This window comes from Schistocerca cancellata, chromosome 8 (genome assembly GCF_023864275.1).
Source record: "Schistocerca cancellata isolate TAMUIC-IGC-003103 chromosome 8, iqSchCanc2.1, whole genome shotgun sequence".
NCBI lineage: Eukaryota > Metazoa > Arthropoda > Insecta > Orthoptera > Acrididae > Schistocerca > Schistocerca cancellata.
The window spans coordinates 262,405,631-262,429,965 of NC_064633.1; the positions used below are offsets into that span (position 1 = coordinate 262,405,631).

A 24,335-nucleotide genomic window follows, 5' to 3' on the forward strand; every position below is an offset into this window, starting at 1 on the left:
GAAGCAGCTACATAACCCTTCGCATCATCAATACCACTTCTTCCAGCAGAGGAGGCAAAGTCACCCGCAAGAAACGCCATTGTTCTAGCCTGTTAGGCGACGCGGAAGGAAGACTGGTCCCAAAATACGGTCGCCAATTATCCCAGTCCACACGTTTCAGCTGCACAGATGCTGATGATTCGTTGTCGCTATATCACGGGGGTTCTGTATACCATCCCACAGATGACTACTATGAAAGTAGAAAATACCATTCCTCGTAAAGGTGGCCTCATCTCTGGATGGATGAAAGAAGTCCTGGAATCGTGGTTGCCTGGTGAAGAAACCAGCGACAAAGCTGCTCCTGTTGTGGAAAGTCTTTAAGTAAGCCCTGCACACGATGCAAGTGATACGGGTAGTAACAGTTGTCATGGAGAATGTTCCACATGGTCGTCTGGCTTACCCTGGACTGGCGGCCGAGTACCTGGTACTGACACGGCGGTCACTTTCCAGAGTGTTAACCAGATTTTCCTCCAAGTCTGGTGTCCGAACATTTCGGCTACGTCCTTCATGATTTCCTGCTTCCTGAAACGACCTTGTCTCAGACAAACGGCGTAACACTGTGAAAATATTGAATGTTGTGGTTGCTGTTTGCTGGGATAGGTCTCCTGATACGATCTTGCTGACCGCCACCCGTTGCCATTTACCTTTACTTAATACCATGTCGGCAAGCTCTCGGTTCGAATACGGAACCAATACAAGGCCAGTCAGCAAAGAAAAATGAATCGGTCACAACATTACCAATTACTACGGCAGGAGAGGGCGCTAGGGCATGACGTATGAAGAACAGTACCACCCTCTGACAGGAAACCATGCACACTGTAACTGTGGTTGCATGTGTTCAGCACGTATTAGATTGCAGTCTCTGTAACAAAGTATGATTGAATAAATGGTCTCTAGCATGAAAACCATGCATTTCCGGACATAAGTAAGTTAGACCTTTTTTGACCAGTGTATCCCTGGAGTTGGTACACGATGGAAAAAAATCACCCTGTATAAAAGGAATAGTATGCTGTAAGCTGTCATGGATGGCTATTTTATGTAATCGATTATGTCATCGTCACGTCACAAATTGTTCAATTCTTATCTGATGGTGTAGGCAACCATGTACGACAGTTCACAACATACTGTTTCTTTAACACATAATTTGTGTAAGCTTTACCGTTATGATTACTTGGTGTATACTAATTTGATGTTACTTTTCTTTTGTTAATTCCTGTATTAAACAAAAGTGTGGCTTTATTACATTAGTCGTAATTGACTTCAGGCAGTGCAGGCCGACATCTGATGCTTTCTCAGGACCAGCTGCCGTTGTACTACAAATCCAGCATTCAGGCATTCAGTTACACTGTCGTAGCCAACGTGGCTTTACGTCACAAAACGGCACGCTGCGGCTTGTGTCTAACTTGTTCGTGCATTGCGTCCTCTAATTCGTATGTACTTTGTGATAGAACATCTGATGATGATGATGATGATGATGTTTGGTTTGTGGGGCGCTCAACTGCGTGGTTATCAGCGCCCGTACAATTTCCCAACCTTTGCTCAGTCCAATTTCGCCACTTTCCTGGATGATGATGAAATGATGAGGACAACACAAACACCCAGTCATCTCGAGGCAGGTGAAAATCCCTGACCCCGCCGGGAATCGAACCCGGGACCCCGTGCTCGGGAAGCGAGAACGCTACCGCGAGACCACGAGCGGCGGACGATAGAACATCTGGCAGGTCATTGCAATGCCTCGATATTTACGGTATGTTTTTGTTTTAAAAAACGTTTACTTATTCAGCGGCATTCGTTATTGTATGTTGACTTTGGAGTATATTCGCCCAGTTGAGTAGAATTTGATGAGAGTTGTTATTTTACAGTATATTCTACAGTCCTCATTTGAGAGAGCGGTGTACGCATTGTATGACGTAGCTACCACTTCCGGTTTTGTGGGTATGTAATTTTCGTCTTTTATATACAGGGTGTTACAAAAAGGTACGGCCGAACTTTCAGGAAACATTCCCCACACACAAAGAAAGAAAATATGTTATGTGGACATGTGTCCGGAAACGCTTACTTTCCATGTTAGAGCTCATTTTATTACTTCTCTTCAAATCACATTAATCATGGAATGGAAACACACAGCAACAGAACGTACCAGAATGTCTTCAAACACTTTGTTACAGGAAATGTTCAAAATGTCCTCCGTTAGCGACGATACATGCATTCACCCTCCGTCGCATGGAATCCCTGATGCACTGATGCAGCCCTGGAGAATGGCGTATTGTATCACAGCCGTCCACAATACGAGCACGAAGAGTCTCTACATTTGGTATCGGGGTTGCGTAGACAAGAGCTTTCAGATGCCCCCATAAATGAAAGTCAAGAGGGTTGAGGTCAGGAGAGCGTGGAGGCCATGGAATTGGTCCGCCTCTACCAATCCATCGGTCACCGAATCTGTTGTTGAGAAGCGTACGAACACTTCAACTGAAATGTGCAGGAGCTCCATCGTGCATGAGCCACATGTTGTGTCGTACTTGTAAAGGCACATGTTCTAGCAGCACAGGTAGAGTATCCCGTATGAAATCATGGTAACCTGCTCCATTGAGCGTAGGTGGAAGAACATGGGGCCCAATCAAGACATCACCAACAACGCCTGCCCAAATGCTCACAGAAAATCTTTGTTGATGATGTGATTGCACAAATGCGTGCGGATTCTCGTCAGCCCATACATGTTGATTGTGAAAATTTACAATTTGATCACTTTGGAATGAAGCCTCATCCGCAAAGAGAACATTTGCACTGAAATGAGGATTGACACTTTGTTGGATGAACCATTCGCAGAAGTGTACCCGTGGAGGCCAATCAGCTGCTGATAGTGCCTGCACACGCTGTACATGGTACGGAAACAACTGGTTCTCCCGTAGCACTTTCCATACAGTGACGTGGTCAACGTTGCCTTGTACAGCAGCAACTTCTCTGACGCTGGCATTAGGGTTATCGTCAACTGCACGAATTGCCTCGTCCATTGCAGGTGTCCTCGTCGTTCTAGGTCTTCCCCAGTCGCGAGTCATAGGCTGGAATGTTCCGTGCTCCCTAAGACGCCGATCAATTTCTTCGATGGTCTTCCTGTCGGGACAACTTCGTACTGGAAATCTGTCTCGATACAAACGTACCGCGCCACGGCTATTGCCCCGTGCTAATGCATACATCAAATGGTCATCTGCCAACTCCGCATTTCTAAACATTGCACTGACTGCAAAACCACGTTCGTTATGACCCGTTGATGCTACGAACTGATGTGCTTGATGCTAGTACTGTAGAGCAATGAGTCGCATGTCTACACAAGCACCGAAGTCAACATTACCTTCCTTTAATTGGGCCAACTGGGAGTGAATCGAGGAAGTACAGTACATAATGACGAAACTAAAATGAGCTCTAACATGGAAATTAAGCGTTACCGGACACAAGTCCGCATAACATCTTTTCTTTATTTGTGTGTGAGAAATGTTTCCCTGAAAGTTTGGCCGTACCTTTTTGTAACACCCTGTATATATAAAGAATGGCGATACATATTACCGAAACTAGTAATCCAGTAACTGTGTTAGCATAGCGATCATGGCAACTAAACTAATTTTTGAAAGAAGTCTACGATAAGTAATTGGTATTAGTTAATAAAAAATTGGAAGTGAGTATTTACTGAGGAAAACATACCACAGCTAATGTCACATCCATCGTATACAGACGAAATAGACTGTGTCATTTAGCAACCATGTTAAGCTTACTTAACTATTAAGCAAAACGTAAATATTTTAGTTTTGTAACATTGGTGGTTGACATTCTGAAGGTGAAAGTTTACTCGCATTTGAGACACACAGCATAATGCCATTGAATGAAATGTTGGATTAATTAGGAGTAAGATTTGATGTTCGTAAGGAATAGTACAGCATTTTCCTTGGCTTGCAGCCTGCTTCTATTAGAATAAACTTCGATGCACTTGAAAGTTTCACTCCGCCGTTGGCGGCGCCATCTGGTTTTAGGGAAGTTTTGACAAGGAGTAAGCATCTGTGGTAGGCGGACTGTCGTCAGTGCGAGTCTCTAGACATATGCTAGGTAGAGTAGACGATTGACGTTGTGAGCATAATGTGTGGAGCAGCCTGTATCATCTTGGTTCTAGGATAGCATCATTTAACCTTGCGCCAACAGCACTGTACATACAACATGTTGTTCAGTACTTTTTTTAAATGAATAACCAGGAAATACGTGCTTATGCGGGATTGGGTCCACAGTCTTAATCTAATTATTAAACTTCTTCGTTTGCACGTACAGTCATTATATATTATCTTTTCCTTATTTATTGCGATAGTCGTTAAGAGTATTTCTCAACTTCAGGCATAAATCTGAAATGCAAAAACGTTCACAGGCATAAATATAGCTGCTAGTTCAACCATCAAACGAGTGCGAACCTTGTCCCTCTCACAGGATACACAAATAAACACAAAACCAGATATAAACCACGGTAGAAACATGATTCTGATGTTCGTATTGTCCCGCTTGACTTTTCAACAAAGAATATGACAAATTATATTTTACAGACCTAATAAAAAGCGAGCATGTTAATCTCTTTCTTTTACATCATATTTTCCTCCGACACCAAAATTCGCAATTAATACTTCGATAAAGAAATCTAGAACCCGATTCTATGGGCATCAAGCAATGGAGCCAATAAAACTCAGTTGTAAGTATTCACGTTCATTCAGTGACTATTGTGGTACATCGGATGTGAACTATAAATTCAAATGCGGATCGAGTCGTTTTTTCACAAAATTATAATACAGGCTGAAGAGGAAAGTTTTACTGTGAATAAGTTTCACTGTGACCAACAAAATCTGACCTTCTGGTGTAGCAGTCAAATCGGGAACTCTCTAAGCTAAGTAAAATCAGTTCCATCAAATAGAAATATTAAGACAGAATTTGCATAAATGGGATTTTAAGAAAAATCTTGTTGTCAGTAAGAACTAAGACAGACTAATTTAAGAGCAATAAAAATGAGCAACAGTGAAAAAATATATCCTATACTATAAGGACAATTGGAAGTTTGGTCTTAATAAAGCGGTGACCTCATTGGTAGCAAAATTTGCTGTTGATTAACATTTCTTTGCTTTACAACTACTCGTCCACAGACGATCATCAGCTATCCTGTGTACCTATGTAACGGACACATGGAAAGTATTACCCTTCCAAGTGTAACTATGCCGCTAACCGGTGTACAAATTATGTCGCATACTCACGTAAAATATTGACAGCAGCTTGCAAGGTGATATAAAGTCAACTGTGTCAAATAAAGTAAAATCCATGATTCTACTGGAAATAAAAGTACGACACATGAATAATGTAACGGGCTGTTTCAGTTCGTATCACGGAATAGTTAAGTACATTACATTTACACTGTGTTTCCTGTAGTTAAATAGTAATATAAATTTTGATGTCAGCAGTTTAATGTGCCAGACTTTGTTGTTACTGAAGCTACACCAATAGGCAGCTTACAACGTTACGAGAGGAAGCACACTACATACAGCAGACTGCATAGCTTATTACTTTTTACAAGTCCATCCAAAAATGACGCAGAGGTCTGCATACATCCATAGCAACAGTTCAATGCCACTGACTAGTATCTTAAGACTAGGTATGTTGTTGTGTATCGTACGTTACTAAGGGTGTATGTGACAGTCATGTTATACTTCAATACGTTGTATGTAACAGGACATCGTGTGTATGTGTTACAAGAACATTGGCGTTGATAGTAACACAATGCATGAATACAACTTACATTTATACAAGTACATTCAGGTCCATGTGACACAAGCTACGCCCACGTTTAGCACGCAAGTTTGTTTTTGTTTTACGTCATTTATTCATCGCCAGCTACTTTTCACTGAAGTGTATCGTATCCCTCAAAGGTCGCTTTAAAACAGAAAAAAGTGTTCTTCCCACTGGTGTACAGTACCCCCCTTGAGTGTCTGTGGACCGAAACTGGCTGCAAATTAACGAAAATGAACCTACTGTCATCCCGAGGCTGTATCCTAGACAGGCACTCTCACACTTTTTTTGTGGGCTCTGCAGGATTCAATAGCAACTTGCTTTTAGTCTTTTTAAAAGGCAGCCACTGGGTCCAAGAACGAAATAAAGAAAGAAAGAAAGGCGTGGCAGAAGAATTGTTAAAGTACATTATTTAAAAAATGATAATTTAATACATGTATTACTTTACTCACCGGAGGAAGAAATGTAAACCTACACCTACATCTACTGACACCAGTTCACAATTAAGTGACTGGCAGAGTGTTCATCGAACTACTTTAAGGTAATTCCCTACTGTTCCACTGTCGAACAGCGCGCGGAAAAAGCGAACACTTAATTCTTTCCGTGCGAGGTCTGATGTCTCTCATTTCATTGCAAATGATCATTTCTCCCTATGTAGATGAATACCGAAAGAATATTTTTGAATTCAGAGGACAACGTTGGTGCTTGAGATTTCGTGAAAGGTTCCTGCCACAACTAAAAACGCCTTGGTCTTAAATATAGCCACCGTAATTCGCGTATCATATCCGTGGCATTCTCTTCCCTATTTCTCTCCTACTCTCTGAACTTTTTTCGAGGTGTCCTCCATCAATTCATATCAGATGCGGATAGCACAACGAGCAGCAGTACTCCAGCAGAGGACAGACAAGCGTAATGTAGGCAGTCTGTTAAGTAGGTCTGTTGCATCCTCGAAGTGTTCTGCCAAGAAACAGCAGTTTTGCTTTGCTTTTCCCGCAAAGTAATCTGTGTGCTCATTCCAAATGTTATTTATTCGTAATTGGAGTCCCCATGTACCATTTAGCTGAATTCACAGTCGTTTGCTTTGTGTAATTTATCGTCTAACAGATATTTATCTGATCCCTTTTAATATTCATGTGGATAGCTTCTCACGTTTTATTATTTACAATCAATTAATCAATTGACTCTTTTTGCACTACATAGATATCTTGTCTAAATCACTTTGCAATTGGTTTTGATCTTCTGATGATTTACGAGACTGTAAATGACAGTATCCTCCACAAACAAGCTATCGTGGCTGCTCACATTGTCTCCTAAATCGTTTGAATAGCTTAGGAACAGCAGAGGTCTTGTAACACTTTCTGAGGAACACCAGATATCACTTCTGTTTCACTGGATGACTTTCCGTTAGTTGCTCCACTACAAAGTGTGACCCTTCTGACAGGAAATCAGGAATCCTGTCGAACAACTGAGACGATACTCCATAGGAACGGAATCTGATTAGAAGTTACTTGTGAGAAATGGTGTCAAAAGCCTTCTGGAAATCTAGAAATATGGAATCAGTCAGAGGTCCCCTGTCGATAACCTTCATTACTTTGAGTGAATAAACAGCTATGTTGACTAATTGTCAAAATCGTTTTCGTCGAGGTAATTGATAATGCTCCACAATCATACTGGAAATCGAAGTTAGTGATATGGTCCGTAATTAAGTGGATTACATCTGTTTCCTTTCTTGAATATTGGGTTGACCTATGCAACTTTCTAGTGTTTAGGTGCGGATCATTTGTCGAGGAAGCGATTCCTAAGTATGGAATTATTGTACCAGCATATTCTGAAAGGAACTTGACTGATATACAGTCTGAACCAAACTTGTGTCCTTTACATGCAACCAAATCTCTTTGGATTTTCTGCAGATTTCTAGACATAGTTTCATCATAGAAACTATTAAAAGCAACTCGCATAGAAATCAGTACTATATTTCGAGCTTCTGTAAAACGTCGCCAATATTGCAGATTCTTCATACTCGGCATGCTTTTTTCGTAGCTTCCGAAACAGTGCTCTGGCCTGTTTTTGTGCCGTGGGAGATCAATATCAACTCTTACTGATTTATTTCTTACATACCTCTGAAGGTAAGGAATGAGGAGGTTCTGCACAGAATCGGAGAGAGACGCAACATGCGGAAGACACTGACAACAAGGACATGTGTTAAGACATTAGGGAATGACTTCCGTGGTTCTAGAGGCAGCTTTAGAGGGGAAAAAAATGTAGAGGAAGACAGACATTGGAATACATCCAGTAAATAATTGAGGACGTAAGTTGCTCAAGTGCTCCTCTTAGATGAAGAAGTTGGCACAGGAGAGGAATCCATGGCGGGCCGCACAAAACCTATCAGATGACTGATGACTCAAATACCATAAACAATAAATTAACTCAATTTCCGTTGCTATTATTGTTTCGAATACAAGCCGCATCTGGTCTACGTTTACATAGTCAGTCTGGAAGGCGTGGAGACTGTCTCCCACGAAGGCGTCAAGCGCATTTTTATCTGATTTTTGAAATTGGTATATTTTGCGTTTACTATTGTTGGATTTGGATTTTACGGGTTTTAGTCTTCCTCAACGACCTTGTGTTCACTAATGCCCTGTATCCGTCACGATGCTCCCTATTTGCTCAGGATTACTTATTGCGAAGAGATTAAGTATGTTTTGCAACCACTTAAATTCGATTGGGCTCCTGAACTAACTTTTCAAAATAGGTTTTGGAGGAAGCATTCAGCACGATTTAGGAGACGTTTTATGCCTTTCAATGAGTTCAAACACATGTTATTGTCAACAACCAAGAATGGATTGAAGTAATCTCCAACTATAATTGTATGAATGAGGTACCAGTTTGAACGATAACAAAATAAGTTCAGTAGCCTCCCAAATAGTTTGACCTTCCTCAGAGTCAAATAAATATCGGTCAGCTGCACTTGCGTGTCCTGTATGCATAATGCGTTGCGATTTGTACCTGAGAAGTTCTAGTAACGTTGCAAGCACGTAATAGCCAGTATGTACACACACCATTCTTTAAGCGTAGGAAAAGAGCCGGATACAGACGAAAGTTCAATCAGCACATCCCACAGCCATGGGTATACTTGAGTAACAGTTTGGCAGCATTGATTCATGAAGCAAAATTTTACATTTCCGTCAGAGTACGTGGAGCAGAGTATACTTGCAGGAACTTCACTCCTCCCCCCACCCCCCTCTGTCCGTGCCCCCTGCCTCACACCCGCAGTTATGGCGCACATCGCTAAATTTAAGTAATACTGCATTAGAATTGATCCGAGTCGAAAGCGGTGAGACGTCTCAATAACATACACCGAACAATTGCTGCAGAGGTTGTCGAAATAAAGCAAGTACGATTTTCGTCCAACTTTTCAGATGTGAAAAGCAATGCGAAATTGTTCCTCTTCCACAAAAATCATAGAGTATTAACTGCAGAGGCTGCGGAAAAGAAGTAGGTACGATTTTCGTCCAACATGGATGCCAAATACAGTGATAAGTTGCCTCCTCCCCCCCCCCTCCCCGCGCCCTGTCGATCACTCATCAGAATTAATATATTTTTCGTCTTCTGAGTCGTTCCGTATATATCTTACATGGCACATGTGGTATCACCGCCAGACACCACACTTGCTAGGTGGTAGCCTTTAAATCAGCCGCGGTCCGTTAGTATACGTCGGACCCACGTGTCACCACTGTCAGTGATTGCAGACCGAGCGCCGCCACACGGCAGGTCTAGAGACACTTCCTAGCACTCGCCCCAGTTGTACAGCTGACTTTGCTAGCGAAGCTACACTGACAAATACGCTCTCATTTGCCGAGACGACAGTTAGCATAGCCTTCAGCTACGTCAATTGCTACGACCTAGCAAGGCGCCATTACCAGTTTATATTGAGATTGCACTTATGTATCATCAAGACCGATGTTCTCCAATTATGGAATAAAGTTAAGTATTACATCAACTACGTACTTTATTTGCTATATTAACTACTTTACACTGTTCCAGACCTCACGCAAGCCTGCGTGAGCTATGCGCGTGCATTTCGGCATCCTCGCATAGTGACTTGGCTCTCTTGCCAAGTCACAACAGCACATACTACTAGACGCATTAGATGAGGCATAACAAAGCACCAAATTCTAGTGGAATGCTTTTCGTAAATCTTACTATTGCAACAAATAATTCATGTTGCATATTAAAATAAGCACACTAACATACATACATATTATATTACAACTTAAGAGCTATTTAGTTATTACGAAGCTTCATATATTGTACTGTAGAGGTAATTTAAAGTTATTTCCGAACTAAGCATATATTTATAGGAACGTTAGCCACACATTTCTTACAACCTGCGAGACTGAGAAATGAGCCGCTAACCGCATCATGATGAGACACCTTTCATACTCCGGCTTATGAGTATTCACCATTAGGCAACTTGGTGATACATTCATGAATTCACTGGCATCACACTAACACTGAATTCAAATTTCCCTTGCCTCATATCGGCTGAAGCACATTATGGGACATAACATTAGTTCTTGTCGCAGGTAGAGAAAGAGGTACCAATGCAGATTCTTTTAGAAGGGCTCTGCAGATGGCTTGGCGAGATTAGAACTAAATTACGGGCGAAAAGTGGGGGTGGGGTCACGGTTACAAGAGAAATTGGGGGTGGCTGGGTAAAACGCCGTAAACCTCCAAAGGCCTCGGGCACGCATTTGTCACTCGCAGCTAGCGGCCATCTGCGCCCTGGGGCTATCTCCAAAGTTTTAAACATTCAGATCATCCCAGAGCCGTCCTGAAGACTCCCGGATAATGAAAGCCATTCGTCTGCAGAATTAGGAAGAGGGTGGAGCGATATTTCATCACCGCCTGACGTGTAGTATTAGGGGAGCTCAGCGGGGGGACCGCGCCGGAAATGGATCTGTACGCCTCGAGCCGAGCGCCCATTTTACTTTTACCTGCGGCAAGATCGCCTTAAAACACTGTGCAAAAGAGAAGGCGAGTTTCACAGGATATCTGTTTCCAGGGAAACTCCTGACAAAAATAAACGATATCTGCCGCCATGCTCTCAATTAGAAGAATTTACGAAACAAGTTAAAACACTGTGTTAGTCACACAGATCTTAGCAATGTACACAACATATTTAGAGGACTTCTGTGTTGAATGTGAGATGGAACCAGTGTGAATTTTATGTGCCCTGTGACGTATGCCTCACGATTTTCTGGATATGAACTCAGTCGTCTATAAGCACAATACAATTAAGGTTAAATTTAGCTGATTAAGGTAACTAATTCGTGATAACATCGCCTACAAAATAATACCCAATATGCCTTATTGTGATAGGATGTCTTGTGCAGACAATTCGAAACATTCACACTACATCCACCAGACTCTAAATTCATAATGCATCTGTTTGAAGAAAATTAAGTAACTGCTGCGAATAGCTGTTTTATTTTAAATAAAGACGTAGTATTATTTGGTCAGTTATTTGAAAACTGTACGTTATTAAGTACTATTTGTCAGTAGTGCTTACAAAGTTGAAAACAGCAGCCTGAGGGAAGCAGTTCCTAGTGATCTGCTTGTTGTTAAATTCTGTGTACATGTAGCAGTGTCTACAGAAAACTGCCCTATTTAAAATATCTACTTCTAAAAGGCCAATACCGACAAATGAAAGTTTCATTTTAACACCATCCGATTCTATCTCCAGAACAATTTAACGCAGGGATCACTTACTTTGCACAACGTTTAACCGATGGGTTTAAATGAATATTTAAATACATCATAATGATCCAGTTTTCTATCGATGAACTCATCACTTGACTTAAGAAATGTATAAATCAGGGCCGGCCAGAAATTCTGCACGCGTGCGGTGCTCCTGCACATGTGCAACTTCCGGGTCACAGTGTGCACGCCGCAGCCGTCAGCGTTCATGTAGTGCATGTTTCTACGCACAGATGTCGCTTTATCCACTTGCTGGGATACTCTGTAGCGGCGCATTCTAGTGCTCTTTCCACAGCTTGCAAGCCAACCATGGGAAGGTATTTCGCGTATTAAACATTTAAAATACTGTAACAGTCTACTCAGTGAGATTTCTACTTTTATGTTAACAGTTTAACCCAGTAATACAAGTAATACAGTTAACAAACGTGGGTTTTTATTTAGGCAGATTAACTGACGGCACGTAAATACGCGTGATGTTTTTGATCCAGTATTTAAGAAAGAGAGCACTTACCGACTTCCAACGAACCTTATTCATGATTTCAAATAACATTAAACTAATTCAAGGTTTCCTATAATTAATTCTCGGTGCCCTCAGCTACACCCACATAATTTCTGTCTCACTGACCTCTGAACAGAATGATAACCGCAGACCTCTCGATGATCGCCTGTTATTTCAATACTATTATTGCTATATCTTTCATCAGTTCCGTCTGAAATCTGTATAATAATCGACAATTAGATGGATGTTATGTTTTATCGACTTCAGCTCAGCGTAGTCCTTCACACATTAAAAAAATACCCTAAATGTAAGTATACATTGGAACAATCGGTTTAATGGCCAATTTTCCTGATAATAATTTAACATGGAGCAGAATGCGGCAATAATGCATAGTTAGGAAACAACAATTTTTAATTTTGAAAGGAATAAATCCAAACACGTTTATCACTGGTCATGAGAAGTGATATAGTTAATATCGGGCGCAAAAGCGCGGCTCATTGACAAACGCAAGCAGTTGCGAAGATTTATGCTTGACCGAAACCTTGATTTATTCATTTTCATCACCGAGAAAAATATTTCACAAACATATGTCGACCCAAACATGGACATAACTCTCGCGGCTTCTCGGTGTGAAAAATATTCGTAGAATTATTTTGTAATTCGCAGTGCAAAGAACTTGTCCTTCTGTCCTGTATTGCACTGTGGGTCTATCAGTTCCTTCTGTAGATCATTCGGAGCATCTTCAACTGACGACGAGAACGGTTGAGCAAAGATGCGAATGACAGGAGACAAACTCGTAACATCTGAAAATCGTGCTTGAAATTGTCCCTTAATTTTTACAATTATTGACATTTGTTTTTGAAATCTAGCACTTTCATGGACCAGTCCAAGTGCCGGGAAATGTGCAGTGTTTTCTGTCAATAGCTGGCTCTCCCAAAGCGCAAGCTTCCTTTCAAAGGCATTTACTTTTTCCAACATGTCAGAAATTAAATTATTTTCACCTTGCAAACTGACGTTAAGGCTCTTCATATGAGACTTGATGTCCACGAGAAATGCAAGGTCTGATATCCAACGAGGAACTTCCAACAAAGGTTCACTTTTTCCCTTCTCAAGTAAGAATGTCACTATGACCAAACGTAAATCAAAAAGTATTTTCTGAATTTTACCTCGACTGTGCCAGCGTACTTCGGTATAGTAAGGTATGTCGCGTACTCCGCTCCTAATTCCACCAAGAACCGCCGAAACTGGCGATGCGTTAGCCCAAGTGTCTTCAGATAGTTTACAGTACGCACAACAATTTGCATGACGATTACTGATTTTGCAGAAAGCGCCTCTCGATGCTGAATGTAGTGAATTCCTTACAATGTCTCGTCTGTGCGCCCTATATTTTTGCGCATCCTTGCTACGAGTCCTGTCTGATGGCCTTGCATTGATGGTGCTCCATCTGTGGTCATTGAGACTAACCGATTCCAGTCCATACCGACACCATCAATCGCTGGCTCGACAGCTCGGAGTAAGTCCGCACCTTTAGTAGTCCCTTTCAAAGGTACTGAGTCCAAAACGTCCTCTGTTACACAAAGTGCGTTATCGACACCTCGTATGTATATCACAACCTGGGATGTATCTGTAAGATCTGTTCCTTCATCGAGCGCGACAGAGAAAGCACCAAAGTCTTTAGCCTTATTTATTAGCTGCCTGTGCACATCGCCGGCCATAGCACTGATACGTCTTGTCACTGTTTGTTTGAATAGACTGATTTCTTGAAAACTGGTAACGTTCGTGGGACACACAAGTTCTGCAGCATCAGTCAGACACCTTTTCACAAAGTCCCCTTCGGAAAAGGGTTTCCCAGATTGTGCAATTCTTAATGCGATTTTTAAACTTGCTAGCAGTGAAGATTTAGTGTGGTTGTCATTCTGGAAAACTGAGAACAGTACATTGTACAGCGTACAGCAAAATAGACATAAATGTATCACAAGAAACTAAGAGTTGAGGAAGTATCAGTTACTCTGGTGTACAGTAAAATCGAGTTGATGTGTCTCATCCATTTTCTTAAGGATATATAAGTTTTCTGGCCGTTTTTCGCTGTTGAGTGCACTATACTCGTCTTTGTGATATGTATAGTAGTGTCTTTCAATTGAAAACTTACACTGGCCGCCTATTATTCGGCGGCACAGCAAACACTGTGAGTTTTCGCCAACAGCTACAAAAAAGAATTGCAGTTCCCAATCATTTTTAAACGACTGAGAACGTAGATATTCCGTCCTTTGCTGTTTCACAGTACCTGCCATATCTCAGAAGGTTACGGTCACCAGGGGTAAACGAGACTGGGTATGTTGCACTGTTGCTTGTACCGCATAAACAGGGAAGTGCAGCCGCCGCCGTTCATTTAGGATACATGTCTAATAACAGACGTCGCTGTCGCTCGCTGATGCACACGTGCGCAGATGTGCAGCACTTCCGCACATCTGGACACTGTGCAGCGTTTGGCCGGCCCAGGTATAAATACTCCGTCTTACACACAAACACGTGCAGTGAGCATGTTTGACTTACAGGTTGTATCTTAAATGCCATTCCTCACAAACAGTGTAAATATTGTATGACAGAAGAACTCTAACTGGATCCCGGAATGTCATTAGCTGCTCGGAATGTCTCAGTACAAACTTAATTTGGGCAGCCTGAAGCAATCATGCAAAAATGATACTAGCAGTCTTGCGTTTAATAAATAGATACCAACTTTGCAGGTTACACCCATTGAATAAACACCTTTGCAGAAGGCAAATGATCATGTTGGAATACCCAATACCGTATAATTTATGAAGTCCACGAACACATTGCTTACTAATTAGAATCGTTAAATGAATGCTATCATTTTGATAGTGGCAAGAAGCGAAAATTAGTTCAGACAAATCGAGTGTAAACTACTGATTATTTGAACTCAAAACATAGGCCATAAAGTGGTGAGCACCATTGCTAATTTTAAACGAACACTTGAAGTCTGTACCGCAGCGTAACAAACAATTATCTATAAAGTATTGTAGCAACCGATGACAATACGTAAATGAATGAAGAAGCGATTTATATACAATGCGCAATCGAATTAAAGGATAACTTTTTTGAAACACCGTAATCATTTCGATGCAGGTTTGAAAATTGGCTCAAAGGTGCCTAAGAACTATCTCTGTAACGGTGCAGAAGCATGGCCTCCTGAGACGTCAGCCTTGGGCTCGACAACGCTTTAAACAGCAAAATATCGACACATGGGAAAGCAGACCAGAGTTCAGAAGTTAATGTGACGTATGAGATGTGTTAGTGACGCCACATTGGCACCAAATTTCCTCACATTGTGATCAGTGTCACCAAGTACATGTCATACGATGGTGAGGTAGTCACGCTCCCTCTTGCCTACATTTCTCCGTTTCTTTTGACTACTCAACGATAAAGATCAAAACCACGATAACAAGCACTGAATTCACGCGGTTCTCTTATCAGTAGCCGAGGTAATCATTTCAGACACACGACCACTTAGAATCGGCACGAAAAGGGGGAGGGAGGTTTTATTAATAAAGGGCGTCCGTGAAACCACTCCTTCATTTGTGAAGTTGATTGCCACACATTTCGCGATCGAATAAGACACTTTGCAGTGTGAAGACCAACAGGACGATTTTCTTGACAATCTTTGACACTACTGACACCCCCGGACGTTTTCGCCTTTCTCTAAGGATATTGTGGTCCATCCCCATTCAGTGGGATTATATCCCTTTGGAATGCAGCGTGACCGCATTTTTTGGTCTCGAGTACATCTTGGAACCACAACGGACCTTTAAAAACCATTAGATGTAATTTGAACGTGGTTAGAATCAGCGAAGGGTGTTTGGTCTTTTTCAGCCCTTCTGTTTCAAGTCATCGTGTGGCTTAATCATTTGAGGAGGGAGGGAGTATGCGACATTAACACATGAAAGAGTTAAATGGCAAAGAGTCTCTGTAAGAGCTCCAAGTTCAACAAATCCCTCGGTAGCACCCGTCCACTTTAGAAATGAATCTGTGCAGGGACCATGTGTAAAGTAGTACTAGACGCATACAGGCAGGCAATCCCTTGACACCCCTCAGATTACAGTTGCCTGCCTGCAGAGAAGTATTTTACATCTACATCTACATCTACATTTATACTCCGCAAGCCACCCAACGGTGTGTGGCGGAGGGCACTTTACGTGCCACTGTCATTATCTCCCTTTCCTGTTCCAGTCGCGTATGGTTCGCGGGAAGAACGACTGTCTGAAAGCCTCTGTGCGCGCTCTAATCTCTCTAATTTTACATTCGTGATCTCCTCGGGAGGTATAAGTAGGGGGAAGCAATATATTCGATACCTCATCCAGAAACGCACCCTCTCGAAACCTGGCGAGCAAGCTACACCGCGATGCAGAGCGCCTCTCTTGCAGAGTCTGCCACTTGAGTTTGTTAAACATCTCCGTAACGCTATCACGGTTACCAAATAACCCTGTGACGAAACGCGCCGCTCTTCTTTGGATCTTCTCTATCTCCTCCGTCAACCCGATCTGGTACGGATCCCACACTGATGAGCAATACTCAAGTATAGGTCGAACGAGTGTTTTGTAAGCCACCTCCTTTGTTGATGGACTACATTTTCTAAGGACTCTCCCAATGAATCTCAACCTGGTACCCGCCTTACCAACAATTAATTTTATATGATCATTCCACTTCAAATCGTTCCGCATGCATACTCCCAGATATTTTACAGAAGTAACTGCTATCAGTGTTTGTTCCGCTATCATATAATCATACAATAAAGGATCCTTCTTTCTATGTATTCGCAATACATTACATTTGTCTATGTTAAGGGTCAGTTGCCACTCCCTGCACCAAGTGCCTATCCGCTGCAGATCTTCCTGCATTTCGCTACAATTTTCTAATGCTGCAACTTCTCTGTATACTACAGCATCATCCGCGAAAAGCCGCATGGAACTTCCGACACTATCTACTAGGTCATTTATATATATTGTGAAAAGCAATGGTCCCATAACACTCCCCTGTGGCACGCCAGAGGTTACTTTAACGTCTGTAGATGTCTCTCCATTGAGAACAACATGCTGTGTTCTGTTTGGTAGAGGTAGTCTCTCAATTAAGGAGGTTTTGCCTAACTGGGAGATCTTAGAGATTCATTTTCCGTTTTATGCACGATTGTGTCAATGTTGCAGCCCATTTGATCACACCGCAGGAGGACGCTAAACATTAGGGCTGTAAAACGTAAGCACCCTCTGCTGCTTTGAATGGTCCATAGTGGTTCCAACCTGTACACGGTAGCATAAACTGAAGTCACGCTGTACTCCAAATGGGTGCGGTTACCTTTAACTTGGATACACGAACACAATGTCCACAGACAGGTGTGGAAATGTCTTGGTGCGTGAGTAGCGTCAAGGGTTGCCAAGAACGTCATCATGTTGTTCATCGGTTTGCGAACTGTCTCATTCGAACGCGAAGTGTGTGCAAATCAGTGCCCCAATGAAAGAGAAGGCATTCCCCCGAGTCTTTCTGGTGTCTATTCTGAGTGGCGTTGTCTCTGAAGTATTTTCCTCGGCCACTGATAAAAAAAAGAAACGCGTGCCTTAATCCTTCGGCGTCGTGGTTCTGACCTCTCCAGCAGTCATCCATGTTGGCTCGTTCTTTGTTTTTACATCTTAGCCTACTGGCGCGACCCGTCTCAGTTTAGTTGCCAGCTGGCACTTCGGTCATCTGTCAGTTGAGTCTTTGGTTGTAGTTACTTGGAGCAGCTTGCTGACCACGCTGACCACATCGGCAAGCAGTCGGTAGCAGCCAACGAGAGAGAGACAATGGGCACATGTGACGTACAGCGAGCTCTTCACGGAGCTTAAGGGCGCACGATTGCCTAAGCGGTCGGTGGTCTACATAGTGGTGTTGGTTGGAAATGATTGAGCAAAATGTCGACGCAGCCGGTTTATCCTTGATAAACCAGGGGGACTTTGATATGGGTGTTGGTGTTAATTGTCTGGTGCCATCTGTTCTGCCCTTTGGGGTAAGATACTTGTTACTTGACTGACACATGTGCTCCCATGTTGAAGCTGCTCCTGCTAAACTGAATTGCCTGTGGTTCTCCATCACTCTGTCTCAAGTGTTGAATTCACCCTTTGATGCCTTTTTTGGTATTATGTGGGTGCCATATTTGTGTGTTTTAAAATTTCTTTTAGCTACAACTTGTTGAGTGGCTGCTTATTTTGTCAGTTGCACCTGAAATTAATTGTCATATGTCATATGTTACCACTGAGGTCACTAAGGTGAGTCTTATTTGTGTTGGAAGTTATTGCTTCCCTGACTGATGTAGCGATTGTAAAATTGCCTACGCCTGTGGTAAGCGACCGCTACCGGCGAAGTCAGTTTTGGATCATTTGGGTAGTTAAGTTCCATAACTCTGATGAGATTTTGCCCCTTTCAAGAAAATTTCACTCGTTTATCTTAAGTGTGGTAATCGATGAGATGTTAAGCCGCAGTCTGCATTCCGTAGCGATGTTACGATATGTACCACTTGAAACGATACTCTATACTAGTACTTTCTCCGATATTCGGATGATGGTGATGAAAGAATTTCAGCAAAGATCAGACACTTGTGATCAGTGACCTAAAGCGTTGATAACGACGTACGCATTTATTCATCACACGAGACCCGCTGTGATGTGGGGCGCGTACCGTGACACGAGGTTCTCTGTATCCACCTCATTGTTAGCTGAGCTTGGTTGATTTACTGTAAACTTTAGAATCAATTTAGGTTGTACTTTTATTCATCACTCTCCTTAAATTACTTACTTACATCAGTTAATGACAAACACACTAAAATGACTTAATGCAAACAGACAACACCTATTTAGAAACACAAAATTAATCAGAAAATAACCACAGAAATATAAACGCTGAGCTTGGTAGTTTAAGGTGCGTAAACTGCCCGCCCAGAGGAAGCAAACTCTGAAATCAGAAAATGAATTACCGAAGACATTTACAAAATAAATTAGAAATGGAAAGTCATGAAAGTAAATGATTACAAGACTGTATTCAACAAATTATTCTAGTTGCGGAAGCAACCAACGATACATTGAATGCCCACACCAGTTGCCTGAGATCAGCTTTACAGAACGATTTACAACAGTATGGACAGGAATTTTGTTTTCAAAATACAACTCTGCTGCCTCCACAAATACACTAACTGAAAAAAACACAACATCTGGAAGGAGTTGTACGACAAAAATGAAAGTTGATAGGCATGCTTCTATATCTGAAATACGATGTATTTCCAAATTTCGTGTCAATCGCATAAGAGTGGCGCTAGTAGAGCCGCTATGAGGACGCAAATCAAGGTTACTTAAATTCGCGCGGTAAGGGTTGTGCGCGTTAGTCACTTTTGAGATTAGACGTGGCGGTGTGACGTTAGTCAAGGATGCCTTTAAGGCGAAAAGACGCCGTTATCAGCACCTCACTCAGTTTGAACTAGGACGTGTAAGGGGGCTACGAGAAGATGGAAGTTCCTTCTGCGGTGTTGCAGAAAGACTTGGCAGGAATGTAGCCACTGTATATGATTTCTGACAGCTGCGCTCATGGGAATGTAAGACGCAAGAACACCGGACAGCCACGTGGCACTGGCGAGATAGAAGACCATTTTATTCGACATATGGCTCTGTCGCATCGTACTGCCTCCACAGTAGCAATTCAAACAGCATTTGGCACTACAGTGACACATCAAACAGTTATAAATCGGCTACTTCTAGGACATCTTCTAGCCAGACGCCCTATCACGTACATTCTACTGGCCCCAAGCCACAACCATTTATGATTTCAATGGTGCCAAGCGAGAGTTCATGGGCTGGCAGGTCTTCACCTGTTGTGTTTTCTGATGAAAGATGGTAATGCCTCAGTGCCAGTGACGGCCGTGGAACAGTTAGAAGGAGGCCAGTTGAGGACCTGAATCCAACCTGTTAGACACACTAAACCTATTCCTGAAGATATAGTCCCGGGTGCGATTTCGTTATCCCGGGTACTCAGACTGTAAATCTGTTCGTCACTCTGATGGTCGGACCTGCTGTGCTGCCATTCACGAACAGCATTACAGAGGATGTGTTCCAACAAGATAACGCTTGCCCACATACCACTGTTGTAATCGATCATATTCTCTAGAGTGTTGACATATTGCCTTGGCCAGCTCGATCACCAAATATGTCTACAATCGAGCACAGGTAGGACATTACCGGATGACAACTCCAGCGTTATCTACAAACAACATTAATCACCTCTGTATTTACCGACCAAGTGCAGGAGGCATGGAACTCCATCCCATACAACGACATCTGTGTAAAACTATTCATACCTAATTGTATGCTTGCATTCAACTCTCTGGTGGTACACCGGTTGTTAATGTACCAGCATTTCACATTTTCAATACCTTACCTCGCGCTTGTATTAGCCTCTGATCTTGAAATGTTAATTACTTGAATATGTTATCAAGAGCAATGTATGTATTTCCGAAATTTTATTAGCCTACATTAATTATTTTTTGTTGTTGCAGTTTTATCCCTTCACTGTATGTTCATGAGCCAGTTACCCAGCCACTGTGAGCGCTCGAAAAGTGTGAAGAGAGGAATTAGGAGACGCCTCCATTACGCTAAATCAGTCCACCATACTTCTCTTACTTTACTTGGACCGTGAACGCCATCGCAAACCGCTGTTACACCGACCGGCCTCATCTAAAATTCCACTGTTGCAACGGACACGCAGCACAACTGACCCCGTAAAAGTCCAAAGGCCCTACGGCACAACTGTACGCCACAACGAGGCTGGTAAGACTTCGTCAACTCGAGATGAAATCATTCACACTGGGCAACATCGCAGCCGAGTCACAAGGCAGAGCATGCCGACAGATCATCTCCGATATGGCCCACGTACCTACTTTGACTGTCGATAGTGCTATTCTCTAGCCTCCGAGCAGGCAGTGATACTATGCATCCACGAGATGGAAGCAAATCCTTGGGATCGACGGCGGTCCAGCTGAATCCATCTAATGGTCGCAGGCCTTCTGCACAATATTACGTCGCAAGTTAACCTAAATAGGACAGTCTAGTCCTGTGATGGCGTAATGCTGGAAGTCCAAATCAGACTGGATACAGATCCATGAGGAACGCGAAATATTTGAAAATACTGCTGATGAATGCCATCTTTATAGTCCAGGGACGGCCACAACGCAGCCCGTGAGCCACATGCGACTCTTGTCTCCATTTGGAACGATTCTTGTTGGCTTGTACACGAGAAACCTTCCTGACTTCTTTAGCGCTGAATATCACAAATATTTCTAGTATTTGCGTGTTGTGCAGATAGTCAGATGAATTTCCAATTACAGTCCCTCGAATGCCAAAACATACTGACAATTCCTATCCTTCACATAAGAAATGTACAATGAGGAGATCCCTAATGTACACCATGGTTATAATTAAACTTTCGCTACTTTAAAGGGCCACCCATGAGAAAAAACGAGTGAACGTAGAACAATGAAATTTCGTGAAAAACATCTGTAAGGACATGCAGAAGAAAAATAAGAATGAACCAATGAAAGTGGCACATTTCAGTTTCCACATGAGAGAGTAACATTTGTTAATCGCATAATAAGTATACATTCCAGGTTACAGACTTTTCTCAGGGTGACGTAGAGACGTTGCTCAAAGTGACGACTATCTGCATCCATGATAGCCTGGAACAGTACTAAAGATTCCTCTACGGGTGCACGAAGCAACGGTGGACCATAGAATGTTCTCAAGAGTCGTGACACAGCTCGTGCACTGCTTGAAGATCACACGTTGCCTTCATCATTCTCAGCCACGTCAGAATAACTTCTTTAAATAATTATTATACGTGGAGCAATTGTTCATCGGCCTATCCCAGGAACAATTCCTAAATCGCCAGCTAACTCGAACTTTCGAATCATCTTTTTCAACCTCCGACGCGCAACCTCTCCACATTCCTTTAATGCGTCAATACATGCGAACAAGAGCAGCACTGATGCTGTTGTTTTGATAAAACAGCTTTACGAATAAATCCCTGCTTGCCTTGTTCGGATCTTTGTTGACTGGCTGCAACCCTACGTCGCCGTACTAGAACCGGTGCCTAACGGCATGTCATAACACTAACACAACGTACAGTCTGAACATCATTGCTATAAAGGTGGGTACCCATATGGTAAATGGTTTCCGTCTACACTGGCTCAGCGAAAGTTTAATAATAACCACCCCATATCTTGGTACTTTCTGGTTGGTAGGCAGTATTCTAGCCCCTTTTTTACTGTTACTGGATCAACTAACACAATTTCTGCTAGAAGAAGGAAAACCTACAACTCAGCTTGATTATACGCAGTCGTTGTTAGATGCAGCCATTATTTTGTATAATGTTCAGTAATTATAAATACTAAGCAAGTCGTTGCTGATAGGAAAGATTGTTTTTGTTTACTTTTCGCACAAAATTGGTATTTTTCAAAAAGATCTTGAAAATCAAACATTCACCAATGTCAAATGTGTGGAGAAAATTACTGAACACCTTCCTGAAGCTCAGGTGGGAGTTAAGGGCATTTGTGTCAAAGTTTTCACCTCGCAGGAGAAATATATTGCAGATTTAATGATCTGAAGGTATCTAAATCTTCCTATTCATTCCTAGAAAGTCCGTTTGCTATTGGAATTGTGGTGAATGACTGCCAGTCATACAGTATTCAGCAGCTGTAGGTGGAACTGCTTGTACTGTAAGAGGAAAGGACTGGAAGGCCTGAAACGAACTCGTTGTTCAGTTATTGTTGTTAAGTTCACAGAAATCAGTTACCTTCTCAAAAAATGTTGTTCCAATTTCTGGAACCACTTGTGTGTGAATTGGTAACCTGAGCACTTAAGCTCGTTAAGTATAAATACAGATCTGCACCGACGAACATTTGAACCAACTCCTCCAAACTGTGTTCATCAGCTTTTAGTCAAATTTCGAAGAGCTCACTGCAAAACAGAACAGCCGAAAAAGAGACTGATAGAATTATGTTATTATTTCCTGCTCTGCAGTGCAATACCATCGTTTCTTCATTTATGTTCAACATTAGTCTCTAAGCGATGCAACTCTCTTCCATTAAGTTCCTGAAGTTTGCGGTTCGAGGACCAGGATTCGCACGAGCAGCGGGAAATACGTCAGGCGCTCTCGAATCCGTACGTTAACGATACAAACGTTAACCCCTTCTCTGCAGGAGAGGTAGAAGCAGCCATCTACACTTTTGCAAGGAAGAAAACACCTGGTCCTGATGGGATCCCTGTGGAGATCTTACAGTGACTCGCACCCTTGGTCACCCCAGCACTAAGTCGTATTTACAACACCTGTTTACAAAAGGGCTATTATCCACTAAAGTGGAAAACTGCAGAAGTTGTAATTATTAGGAAAGGCCCTGATAAGGACCCAACGATGCCGAAATCCTATCGGCCTATCTGTCTGCTGGATGTAATGGGCAAGGTATTTGAGAAGTTGCTGGCTGACCGACTCTTGAGTCACCGAACTCTGCACGGTATGAGTGATAGGCAGTTCGGATTCCGAAAGGATCGCTCCACTCAGGATGCGATCAATGAGGTTTGCCGGATTGTTCACTCAGCGACATCGAAGTATGTTCTTGGCATAATGATAGACATCTCAGGGTCCTTCGACAACCTGTGGTGGCCGGCACTCTTCTCTCGCCTAAGAGAGATTGGATGCCCGCAGCTGCTGTATGGCTGTCTGGAGGCCTACTGTGATGGAAGAACTGCTAAAATAACGGCTCCTGAAGCCGTCGTATCTAAAAGAGTATCCCGTGGTTGTCCCCAGGGATCGGTGTGTGGTCCCTTTTACTGGGATATAAATATGGAATCATTGTTGAACGTCCTGCAGGGAGAGACTGCAGTTCTGGGTGTCGTTGCTTATGCGGATGATCTCGAAATTCTAGTGGAAGGTGACACTCGCATTGTGATCGAAGACCGATCACGACTGGCTATTGGTCTGTTAACAGATTGGTGTGAGAAGACTAAAATGTCAATTGCACCACAAAAATCGCTATATATGCTCTTAAAAGGCAAGTTAAATAGGGACCCAACAGTCAGAATTAATGGCCAGGCAGTGTCGCGACAGAGATATGCCCGTTACCTAGGGGCATATCTAGATGCGAATTGGAGTTTCA

The 24,335-nt window shown here is 42.5% G+C and overlaps 1 long non-coding RNA gene across 1 annotated transcript in view; it reads right to left on the reverse strand.

Moving 5' to 3' along the window:
- LOC126095715 (uncharacterized) overlaps window positions 1-24,335 on the reverse strand; it is a 239,393-nt gene that overhangs the window by 84,758 nt on the left and 130,300 nt on the right. The gene's annotated exons all lie outside the window — the stretch shown is intronic.